This window comes from Anopheles stephensi, chromosome 3, assembly GCF_013141755.1.
Source record: "Anopheles stephensi strain Indian chromosome 3, UCI_ANSTEP_V1.0, whole genome shotgun sequence".
Lineage (NCBI taxonomy): Eukaryota > Metazoa > Arthropoda > Insecta > Diptera > Culicidae > Anopheles > Anopheles stephensi.
This window is the reverse complement of record NC_050203.1, coordinates 74,110,982-74,122,919: the sequence shown is the minus strand read 5'-3', so window position 1 is coordinate 74,122,919 and position 11,938 is coordinate 74,110,982.

Genomic DNA, 11,938 nt, shown 5'->3' with positions numbered 1-11,938 from the left:
TTACTTCACAAGAATCGTCCCCACCCAAGTGCACTGAACATCTGAGGTCACCAACAAGCTCCTCGTTTGACGCTGGGAGCTTGTAGTCTATGAAGCACTTTCTTCCAGAGGAACTTTGTCTTGCCAGGGACCTTGTTCGCCAAAAGAACTGATAATCGAAGAATCCTCAGATGCCAAGAAACTTCTTAATCAAAATGATTTTGTCGCTTAACGCTCATCTGATAAGATGACCTCGGTTTCATCTTCCGTTCTAATGATCTCTTCCTATGAAGAATATAATCATCCAGAATAGTTCAACCTACATATAAGAAACTTTGAAATAGTGATAGCCTCATTACAGAATACTTTATCTACCAGGAGTCCTCGAATTGAAAAAGGCTTTACCTACCGATTGAACACTCACCCGGAGGTTTCAGTGCTCAAGATTCCACCAAGAGACTTCGTTATCCACTAAGATACCTCATAATCGAAAGGGTTTCGTCTTCCACGCGACCTCATACACTCAGAGGCCTTATCATCTTAAGAAGAGAAAAGTCTTAAAGGCCATATCTCCCAAAAAGCCGAAGAGTTCAAAGAGGACACATTGTCCAAAGGACTATTTCTATCTAAACACATTGCTATTGATCTTTTGAGGAAGCCCCAAAAGGTTCCAATAGTCATGGAGACACTCGTCATAGATCTCCCCATGTCTGGATCCGCCACAGATTAAGGGATGAAAGTAACAAGATCGATCCTTTACAGATCAATATTTTACAATATTTAACGCATATTCTACAAACTATTTACGGCACAAACATCTACTAAACCTAGGACCCAGGGCAGTTCAATAATAATTAATCATTTTTACCAAGGTTTTGTTAAGTGGTTAGGGTATTTTTTTTTTTTGAATTTTTAAATTAAATTTTTGAAACCATTCCATACAATATCCGACTTGAACGAAGGTTACATAAACTTCTAAAGGCCATACCCAATCTTCTCAACCCATATTCCATCTTCCCCGGTGGAAGTGAATAAATAATCAGCCCCATCAACATTGTTGATCGGTGATATGAATTTTATATCGCAATCCCGATCTTCATTACCATACACGGACAATGTAAATCAAAGCCTCCTACTATGCAAAACCACCCCGTCAATCCCCATACCCCTCCCCCCCCCCCCCCCCCATGCAACACGCCGCGACCACGCCGTCGAGTTACTTAACAAACAACTGCAGCAGCAGTGCGACCTTTTAAAGACCTGCGCGGACGGCTGCGCGCAGAAACATGTCAACCTCAACCGCTCATTTCAAACAATTGCAATCGTTTGACTTTTATCACTCAATTCAGCCAGCCCGCACCTCGGCTCGCACGCCGCGGTAAACGGTCGGCCTGCCCGTCAGCACGTCACCGCGGCAGCGCGAGGTGTCAGTGAATTGCTGTCAAAACGGCGAACGTTTTCATTCTTCACCCGACCTGTCACGGAGCGACCGGCCGCGAGTTTGACGCGAGTGATTTTGCTGCCCGCTGACGCCACCATCGATTTTCACCCCGAAATAACAACAAAAAAAAAACTCCCCGCTTGGGAAGGAAAAACAATGATGATCCATCCATCCATCTCCGCGGTTGCAAAGTTGCCACGATGAGTTCTGCAGACGAACTGCATCCCCGGTCACCCGGAGGGGGCAGTTTTTATGTTCCCGTTTTTTTTTTTTTGTTGCAGTTTCGGGAGGGATTCTTTTCCGTCTTATTCCCAAACCGAGCCGGGCCGATCACACATCACTCCATATCACGCGAGCCTGGCACGACCGAGCTTGACGGAAAACATGGCAGGTTCGACGTTCCGACGTATTTCGCCGAGACTTCCCAACGAGACGGGGAATCACTTGGATGGAAGATTTCCTTTTCCGAGAGAGAAGCTCAACAGCGCCAACCAGCCCATGCACCGGAACAGACCCAGATATATATGTTGGAGAAGAAAGAAAGACAAAAACCCGGGGAGCCTCACTCACGATCGTATGGACCTCAGTAAAAGCTGAACCTCACCTCAGGAAAGCAGATCTTCGTTTCGCGAAGACCAAGAAATTAAACGCAATAAAATACGACTCGAAATATTAAAAGGCTGTCAATTTCATGTGTCATGGCTTCACGGTTCGGCTCCACGCCAAGTTGCATCCGGTGCCGAACACAGCCCAGCGAATATCCTGCTCCGGCCGAGAAGGCACCGGGCTTCATTCATTCGCTGCGCGGATGAATCGGTTCGGGAAAAACAGCGCGCTTGAATGGTGTGGCCTTGGCAGACATTCAATTGTGGGATTGTGGCTGCCTGCAAACTGGAGTGCATCGGAGTTTCCCTTTTCATTTCCATCCATCGATCCATCTCCAAACACCGGATGTTTATTATTTATTCAGAATTCATTCAATTCGATTCGCATTCGCCTCACCAGAATGCCTTGGGAAGCGAACCCCATCTTCACCAACAGTCCGCGCGATTCACACAATCAATGATTGACGTACGTATGGTACGATCGATCGTGCTGCACCCGTACTTGACCGATTATGCACCGGGGGAGGGAAGCTTTTGCTTTTGTTCTTACACTGGTTCTTGATTATCCTTCGCTCTCTGTATTCAGCATTTATTCAAATCCTTGACCTCGAAAGCTTTTAAATATTGCTCCGGTGAGAAATTTATACCATTTGCATCCAGCAGTTCATGATTTATCCCTTAACGGTGCGGGACAGAACCGCAGAGACAGCTGTCGAGCTTCCGAAATAAAGCTCCCAAACTTATGTGTCCTTAATATAAAAATGCCCCATGTAATCCACGACGTACACACCTTGATTGACCTACGGGGCAACAAGAATAAATGATCGGGAGCTCGTTTTCCTGTCTTTCATTATATCAATATTAATTCCATAATCTGCCATGATTAAACAACTTTTCTTGCACGCGGATTACGACTTGTTTCTTCTTTTTTCCCCGGCTTCTGGAACAACAGCGGCCCAAAGTATGTGCCAACTGCCGGCCTTTCTCCAGTACTGGAAGGCGAATATTCGTGATGACCAGGATGACCACATCAAAACCAGACCATCAAACGGACGGACAGCTCATGGGATCATGGGTGGGCTGTGGTTATTAGATGGACATGTTTACTACACCTCACACACGCGCAGTCGTCTCGACCGGGGTGCCGAACCGGGGTCAGCATTAGACCACGCCGCCAGTAGCCAAACACACACACACACACACCGGCTAAACGAAATCTCCCGATCATCGTAACCATCGTTAGAGACAATGTTTTTACTCCTGTCCTGCTGGAGCCAGCGATCGAAAGGTGGTTGGTGAGCATCCCCAGCAACAGTCGCTACAAGCAGCTACATCCACCGGCCCAGATAACGATCTGGTAGACATAAATCTTTTTCAATCTATTTAAAATTAATGTTATAGTTAGGCTAGCGCCTTCTGATGGGAAAAAAACACAGCAGGCCGACCGTATCTCGGGGGAAGTCTCTGGGAGGGCACCGACACTGTACCGACACACACTGGCACTAGCGCTTCGGCGTCTCCACTAATGGATCTTTTTTTTTTCGATGATGTTTACCGAAATAAGAAAGCCCCCGAAATGAAGCGGGGAGGGAACGGGTTTTTAAGATCAGCTAGCCCAACAGTAGCCCAGCGGCACAGTGTTCCTTGGGTCAGACTTTTCATAGACGCTCAGAGATCGTCTCACCGAGATTCTTCCCGAGCCTCGTCGAGCGATCGATCGAATCATCCACAAACCCCTTTGGCTTTGGCTCTGCTCTATTAGTGAACCGCCAACCCGACTCTGGCGTGGACTACCAAACACGCACGGTGGACACGGAGGACGAATTTCAACCCGCCCGGAGGAACGCTTTCTCGCTTGGACGCGATGAGAAATTCATCAAATCAGTTTGTACAACATTAATGTATGGTAAATTTATGCACATACATTGTCTAAATGGATCCTGGTGGCGGTATGGCAAAGGTAACGGGGGTATATCCAAATCCTTTCCCGGTGAGCCGAGACGCGTCGTAGAATCCAGAGAGAGAGAGACACGAACGAGCGTCACACGGCATGGGTTTGGTATGAGGATGGTCCACAAAATTAACGGTGTGACTAGTTTGTAGGGAATTCATAAGCTATTCTCCAGTTTTAATTCTTGCTTGGTAATGTGGTCCATCGACACATGACGGCGAATGGTCTTGAACACCAGAAATCGTGTATTGAATCTCATCTTTACTTAAGCCTAGTTCACTACTGATTATAGCTTAAAAAGCTAGAAAGGATTTTCATAAATCGTAAGTACAAGGTACTTGTAAGCTGTTAAGGAGTCAGCCAGGCCTTATTTCTTTATTCACTCCTTGGGAGTTACATCCATGACGAGTCATAGCCTGAGATATCTAGATTCTTTGACTGAATTGGGGGAGAGAGCAAGAAAGGGTGAGAGAGAGGGAGAGACAGATAGCATTCGGATGCGTTTATCCATTGAGTGTGCGATCCTGTCCTCCATGTATTCGAGGACTTTTGTCTTCTTCTTAGGCTACATTCTGCTTAGGCTACAGTTGTCCGTAAAGAACACTAGGTACTAAAAAAATATAATAAAGTTAAGTAAATTGAATAATGTATCGATAAATTTTTCAAAGCGGTTTGAGCTTTTTTTATTCATGAGAAACGACCTGGACGCATTGCTGGAACAAATTGAGCTTCTTGTTCAACAAAAATCTATAATAAACTTATTTTAATAAATAGTATATTTATCTTTATGGACAATATTTTTCAATATTCTTTACGAATGTTCATCAAATTGTATTTTAAACTACACTATTTAAAATTGTGATTAAAACTACTCAACATCACTACATCATGCCACGTATTTTCCGTGAACCATTTCCAATTCAGCTTGGTCCGAAGCACAGACTCCAACGTAACACTGTCCATCTAGCTCACCGCTCAACCACGAAAACAGTAGCAAAAGCTCAATCTTCGTCCACCCGACGGTCTTAGCATCACCGTACCGTGCCAGCCATCCTCTTACACCCCCATCCCCCCCATCCCCCATCCCCCTCCACAATCCACTTGATCGTCTGACGCGAACCAATGATTTACATAAAATTGATTCCGATTAAATGACCGCGCGGTCGCGTCGTCGTACTTTTTAGCCCCTAATGTTTTATTATAATAAACATCTTCGTGCCATGTTTTGAGGCCCAATCGCTCCCAGCGCGACAGACGACGGGCGTATTTGGGTTCGCCGTCCCGAGCCGTTGGACGATCGCAATCGCCCGTTTTATTTTTTTTTGTCATTGACGTTCAGGTTTTACGGTAGCACTCTTTGCGTTTGGTTTTCGTGATCGCGTTTCGGACAGCAGAACACGCGACATGCAGAGGCGGTACAGGGCAACGGCAACAGCAACAACAGCTACAAACCCTTCCAGATAAGCGGTTCTGCACTGGAGCTAAGAGGATGCGAGGACGGGTCAAGCGTATGCTGTCGCACGTTTCGGACGCTCGAGCCGGACGGACGGACAGATTATGAATTGAAATGTGACAGTGCCACTTGTATTACGCCATGTGGACGTATTACGCGTTTCGAGCGTGTTGTCAGCTGACCGGTCATGGCATGGGATGGCGAGCGTTCTGAATCTTCCTTTTGAGCACGCATACGCACACACACACACGCCCATACACTTTGCATGTCATTCTGGAGTGCGTTCTGGCTGCGTTCGATTCTTCTCGGTCGATTCGCCCTTGCTCACGACCGACCAATACCGGCCGACCCGTTTTTAATAGACCTTTTTCTCGGTCGATCACACTTTGTCGAATCGTGCGCTCGGCTTGTGCGCTAATCACGATTTTGTAATTTGCAAAACCGGCAATTTTCGCCCCACTCGCGCTCCCACCGGCGACGATCCGGCACGAAAATCAAACGTTCCAATGTGCATCATGCAAATGCAGCAGTTTTTCTTCTTTTTATTTGCTCCCTTCTTCTACTTTACCCATCTTTGGTCGCTACCGGTACTGCTGGCACTGTGCTTCCGCCGTGTTCCGTTCTAAAACCGATCGTTTACGCGCATTTGGTACCGCAAAACAGTGCGTGCCCGGATCGTGATGTGCCCTTAGCACAACCGACCAACACGAGACATGCACCATTTGGGACGGCCAGTCGCAAAACGACCATGCGCACGAGCGAACGATTTAATATTGTACGCCAGTTTGCCGAAAGGAAAAGATGCGTCCAGACGTTTGCAGCCACACATCATAGGGTGGGCTCCTCCAGGATGGGCGGAAAACGGAACAAAATCACCAACAAACGCAAATTCATCATTAACGTGCCCTCATCACATGGAGGAAAAACGGCCCTCCCAAAATAAAAAAACAAAACAACTTCCGAATTGATCATTAACGATACGAAAACGGTTAGCAACAGTTCGAACTCCGAACTGGAAGCAGAGAGACTGAAGCAGCGGGATGAATTATGTTAGGCATTGCGTGACAACACCGATTGCAACGGAATGTACAAAAAAACAACTTCCAAATTGCAGACGCAACTATGCTCTAATGGAAAACGAGTCTCGAGCGCACCCGGTTCACTTTTCACGACACCCTTGGGCGATACTCTGTTTCGGGCTAACGTTCGAAGGTATCGGGAGTTGTTCATTTTCACGTCACAAGATATTTTATATTTGTGTTCGGTTTATTTCCATTTAATATTATAAGTAGCTGCAAAAAAAATTGGTAAATAATATGTTAGCCATTAAGCCTAGGATAATGAAGATAAGGCACAAGCTTATCGCAATCGATCAAATGAACTTCAAAGTAATCTTTATAAAAAGCTTGACCCTTATGACATATCCCACAGTTTTATGGTAGCTGCATTCATCTTGAACAGACGCAGATACGAGCAGGACTTTGTTTGAAACAATTTGTCTACACTGCGCAATAGTTTAAGCTTGAAGCGATTTTATTGGTCTGTAAGTAATAATCTCATTAAGCCATTCTGGAAATTAACCATTTAAATTTATAGCAACGTAGGACATAAATGATAACCGATAGGGACACCATAGATAAGATGCATAATACTTTTGGATGAACATCACAGAATGAACCAAGAATGAACTAGTCATCAGTACAAGGGCAAGATAATGATTAGTAGCATCCAGCAAGTCATTCGAAGGAGTCTAGAAATAGTAAATCTTACTTTTCTCATTTCTATTTTGATGAATTTGAAATTTTCTACCAAGGAATGCACTTTAACACGAATCATTCAAATGAGATTTAATAACTCAAATCTATTCACACACTAATGACAAAAAACAAACGATTTTTAGATGAACCTCATAGAATGAACCAAGAATGAATCTCGTCTCATATCACGATCAGAGTAGTAATTCTACAAATATTTTGTTCGAAATTGAATTCTGAAACCCTCTCCTCGATCGAACAGTTCACACCTTGCGCATTAAGGATACCAGCACTTGTATCGATCAACCGCTCATGTTGCACCGGCCGGCCGACCCTCTTCCAGGAAATCCCTCCATCGCCTAGCGCACCTTTCTAATGGAAATTTTAAAACCCCACGCTAATCCCTGTGCTTTTCATCTAACGGAACTCAATCATTCTGAACGCAACCCGAAATGATCGAACAAATTCGAAAGAATGAAACAAAAAAAACCCACCACACTCTCCGCAGGAAAAGTGAAAACCCAGAAGGTGCAATTTAGGGAACGCTCTTCTTCCGTACGCATCTTAACGCGATGGCTCCTAACAAAAATCACCTGCTCCTTTTCACCGAGGATGGTCGCACCACGTTGCAGGTGGACATGATTAAGGATCAGGGACCGTGTGGAGTATGCAAGCGTTTTAATTTTTTTTTCTTTATGGTTCTTCCGTCACAACGGAGCTAATGATCGATCGGAACGATCCTGGCCGTGGTACTCTTCGTAATGCGCACAATCATTAAATCATCTATTTATGGGTACCATGGCTCGCTCACTCTCGCTTCGAATGCCGTTGCTCGAGCGAGCACAGTTTACGACGGGATGGTTGGTTCAAAAGTCGACGGGTGACCCACAAAAACACGACGGCTAGAGTCGACAACCTGTCCGGCACAAGCGAGGGAATAAAACCACGGAAAAACCTATTTGTCAGTTTGCTAATTGTTAAGAACCGCTGCATGCGGACGTACGAGTTGACTATTCTACCATTCCGACCGTACTGGCATCTGTCCAATCATTTGGTGTAATGGTTGCTATAAAATGTTTTATGCCCACAAAACTATGCGTTGCACCGTTTCAGTTGTAGTGGGCTGTACAATGCGTAACATTTTATTGTTTAAAAATAATTATTTTTCTGTTCGTTGCGGATCGGACGGATTCAGCTTGCGGTAGAAATACTGTGAAGAAACCAAGCTGTATTGTGTAATAACTGAAGGACTGAAGGTTGCTATAATTGGAGCCATAAAAATTAAAATAGCAGACTTCACTCGACGCATGCAGCAGGCTTCATTTATGGGTTCAAAATTACATGTGCTCCAATATTAATTTAAAATAATTGAAAATATCTTCAGAAGTTAAAACCTTTAGAACAATTTAACGTGGAGTTAACAGTAGGAATTATGATGTCTGGCTTCTTCAACAGACTCAAACTCGTTTCTTGGATTCTGCAGTTTAGTCGCTTATCCCTCAAACTGCAAAAGGTTCATTTTAGGTTCATTCTGTTAGGTTCATCCTAAGAAGACAGCTGTATCCTATTTATCTGATGCCTAACAGTTGTCAATTGCTCTTTACGTTGCTATAACTTCAATTTTTAATTTTTTTTTTTTTTTTACATAAACTGATTCAAATTCAGAATAAGGTTTTGCATGCCAATTCCACCAAAGCACGTGCAGCTAAACTCTGCCATAAATAAACAAGAACTACCGTTTTTAATAACACGCCTTGCAGGTTGTGCCTTACACCTTACATCCACCTACTGACAGCAACCGACAGCATTCCGCCAGCATCCGAGCAGCAGCAGCATCTGACGTATCGTCCGCTTCTCTATCACTACTCTACTCGCTTTCAGAACTCCCTCGAGGGATTGAGAAGAGAATTCTTTCACAAACCCCAAAAACCCCCACCACGTTTTTATCCCGCTAATAATACCCTGTACTCCAGCCGAGAGACCCGTTGCAGTCGGTGCGTTGTCTTACGCCCAACCCAAACGTTTGGCTCGTTTGGCCCCCCCGCGCGAAACAACTCGAGCTCGTAAACGCCCGCAAGCTGTTCGAGCTGAAGTTTCTTAGGAAGTGTAAACGAGCCGCCGAGGTCCGAAAAGGCCTGTCTTAAACAAGCATTAAATCTCGACTAAAGTCCGCTTCCGCCAGGGCTATAATCAGGGCGCTGCGCCACCAGCTTCGTGACTGCGGTACCGGCAGCAGCTCGTGTTGGTTGGAACCGAAAGTGTAACACGTGCTACTCGTGGACCAGCTTCATGATGCCTGGCTGGCTCTTCTTCCTTCACCATTTGTTTTTCGCAAGCCCATCCGAAGTGATATTTAAATTCATCCCAAAACATCCCGCATCGCACCGGATTATTATGTCCCGGGTTCTAAACATTGGAACATGTCCCTGAGCGAGTTCTCCGTACGTTGAGAAATTCCTAAAAATTCTCGTTCCGTTTTGTTCTTAAACCACCCGGAGGGCTAGTTACTCATCCTTGCTGTGTTGGGCTGTGTTTCAGCGAGCAGCGAACCCCTTCCTTCGTGTGCTATATTACGCTTGAATTCCAACGAAATTCAAGCTTACCCCAGGCAGCTAATTGCACTGCACGCCACGATAGACTGGCGAAGCAGGGGGCGAAACCTCACAGGCAGCAGCCGATCTTCAGCCAACATCAACTGCCCTAAAGCCATCCCGTCATAGCAACTTTGCGTGCGTGATTGGTGTTTCGTTGAAGTTTAGTTTGTAAGCCTGCCCCAAAAGGATATGGATTGATTTGTGCCACTCGCAGTAGCACCCCTTTCACTTTTATCCCCAATCGCAATCATCGATATGCTAGAATTAGCGATAATGATCTTTCTTTTCTAACGCGCGCTCAAGTATGCAACAGTTTTGAAGTCGAGCAGTGGTAAATTGATCCTTCCCTTTGGTCCACAATCGCCGACCAGCGCATGGGACGCAAAGCACTGTCTAATACTTTAATACCATCTAATTCCGTTTTGGGACTCCGGTGATTTTACTCCACCAAGAAATGGAGCCAGCCACTTTATCGCGGTACATGGAGCGACTCGCCAACACATACTCTCCCGTGTGTGCTCTAACTGCGGCTCGATCAGCTCTTCGACCTGCGCCCTCCGAGCGAACACGAACGAAAGGTGAAAATAAATCGTGAAATCGATACCTGTAATAATAAATTATAAATAATCATTCAATTTAATGATATTATTTATGAATACGGTATTGCTTCGCCGCAAAAAGCGGTGGGCCTCCGTTGGAAGCGGCCGGCGTTGTCTAGGAATGACTGAGCCGGTTTGTGCACGAACACAAATTGCTTTTATTATTTGCTACCAATTTTTCCGACTGCTGCTGGCGCGAGGATTTTGTCTGTCCGTGAGTACCGCAGCCAGGGTAAGTGATACTGCCAGCAAGCAGCAGCAGGAATCAACTACCGCTTTTATTATCTTTATCGATAATTTCTCATTGCTGTTTAAGGATAGCTAATCTCGGCGGTAGTCGAGCACGGGTGACGGAGATGCCTGACTGTAATAGAATAGGGCGATAAATTGTACGCTCCCTCTAGCGTCTTCGAGACGCATCCAATACATTGTCTTTGGCTAATGGAGATTAGTTGTACCCGTGCGTGCTGCAAATGGCTTCAGGAAGGCTCTGCAAAAACTAATGTCCCCATTTTTATACTAACCCGGAGTACTACGCATTGCACTTCTAACCTCCAGAGACTAATTGGTGCTGATGTGCCCTGGTTCACATGGACATGGATTTAAATTAGAGCTTATCGATCGGATCGATCGATCATCCCCGGGCTTGATGCCGAGTGGTCAGTAAATTTTCTACCACCGCTCCGGAGCGTGCCAAGCAGACGCGTGCTACAAGAATTGTGACACAACGCCTGCTGCTCTAAGCAAAACCCGGCGCAAGTCATTATTTCACTCAAAACCATCGAGATTGACAACCGACTAATTATGGGACATTAAAGCTGCATCCAGCACCGGTTGACAACCGAACCTGCATCGGTGATTTATAAGCGATTGGCCCGGCTTGATTGAATCTCTTCTGCTTCTACGGCAGGGGGGGGGGGGGGCGAAAAACTCTTCCCAATACCTTTAATCTTGGTGTTTTACTACCAAGTGTTTGTGTGATTGTGCATTCGGTTGGATTATTTTTGCTTCTCCTCTCCAGATGTGTCTACCTTCTGATCGTTGCGTTACGCATACACCCCGAACACGCATCAACGATTTCAATCAAACTCACCAAAGGGTGCCGCCACGAATGGATTGGAGGCAGCCCAAAGGATCGCGAGACGTTAAAGAGTTGCGAGGGTCCATACCGACAAAAAAAAACAGACGGGAGTTCGCTACAACATGCTTAACTTCACATTCGGCACACAAATAAACGCATTCGGATGCATATTGCGGTGGAACTGCACTTAGAGTTTTGCAGGTTGGACCACCACTATCGGACCGAGACCTTCTAGGATCCAGTTGGAAAAGTTTGAAGTACGCAAAAAAAAACAGGCTCAGTCATCTATCGCACCTTGTGGCCTCGCTGGTCCGTGATTTCTTTCCACCACACACCAGGAGAAGATGGGCTTAATTCTTAACATACTCCTTCCCTCTCTTCTTCTTCTTCTGCTTCTTCCTGTCTCCCCCCCTCCATTCTCTTTTTCTGCAACATTGCGAAAGTCTCCCACGAGGGCCGATCCGGTCCGGGACGATCGAAT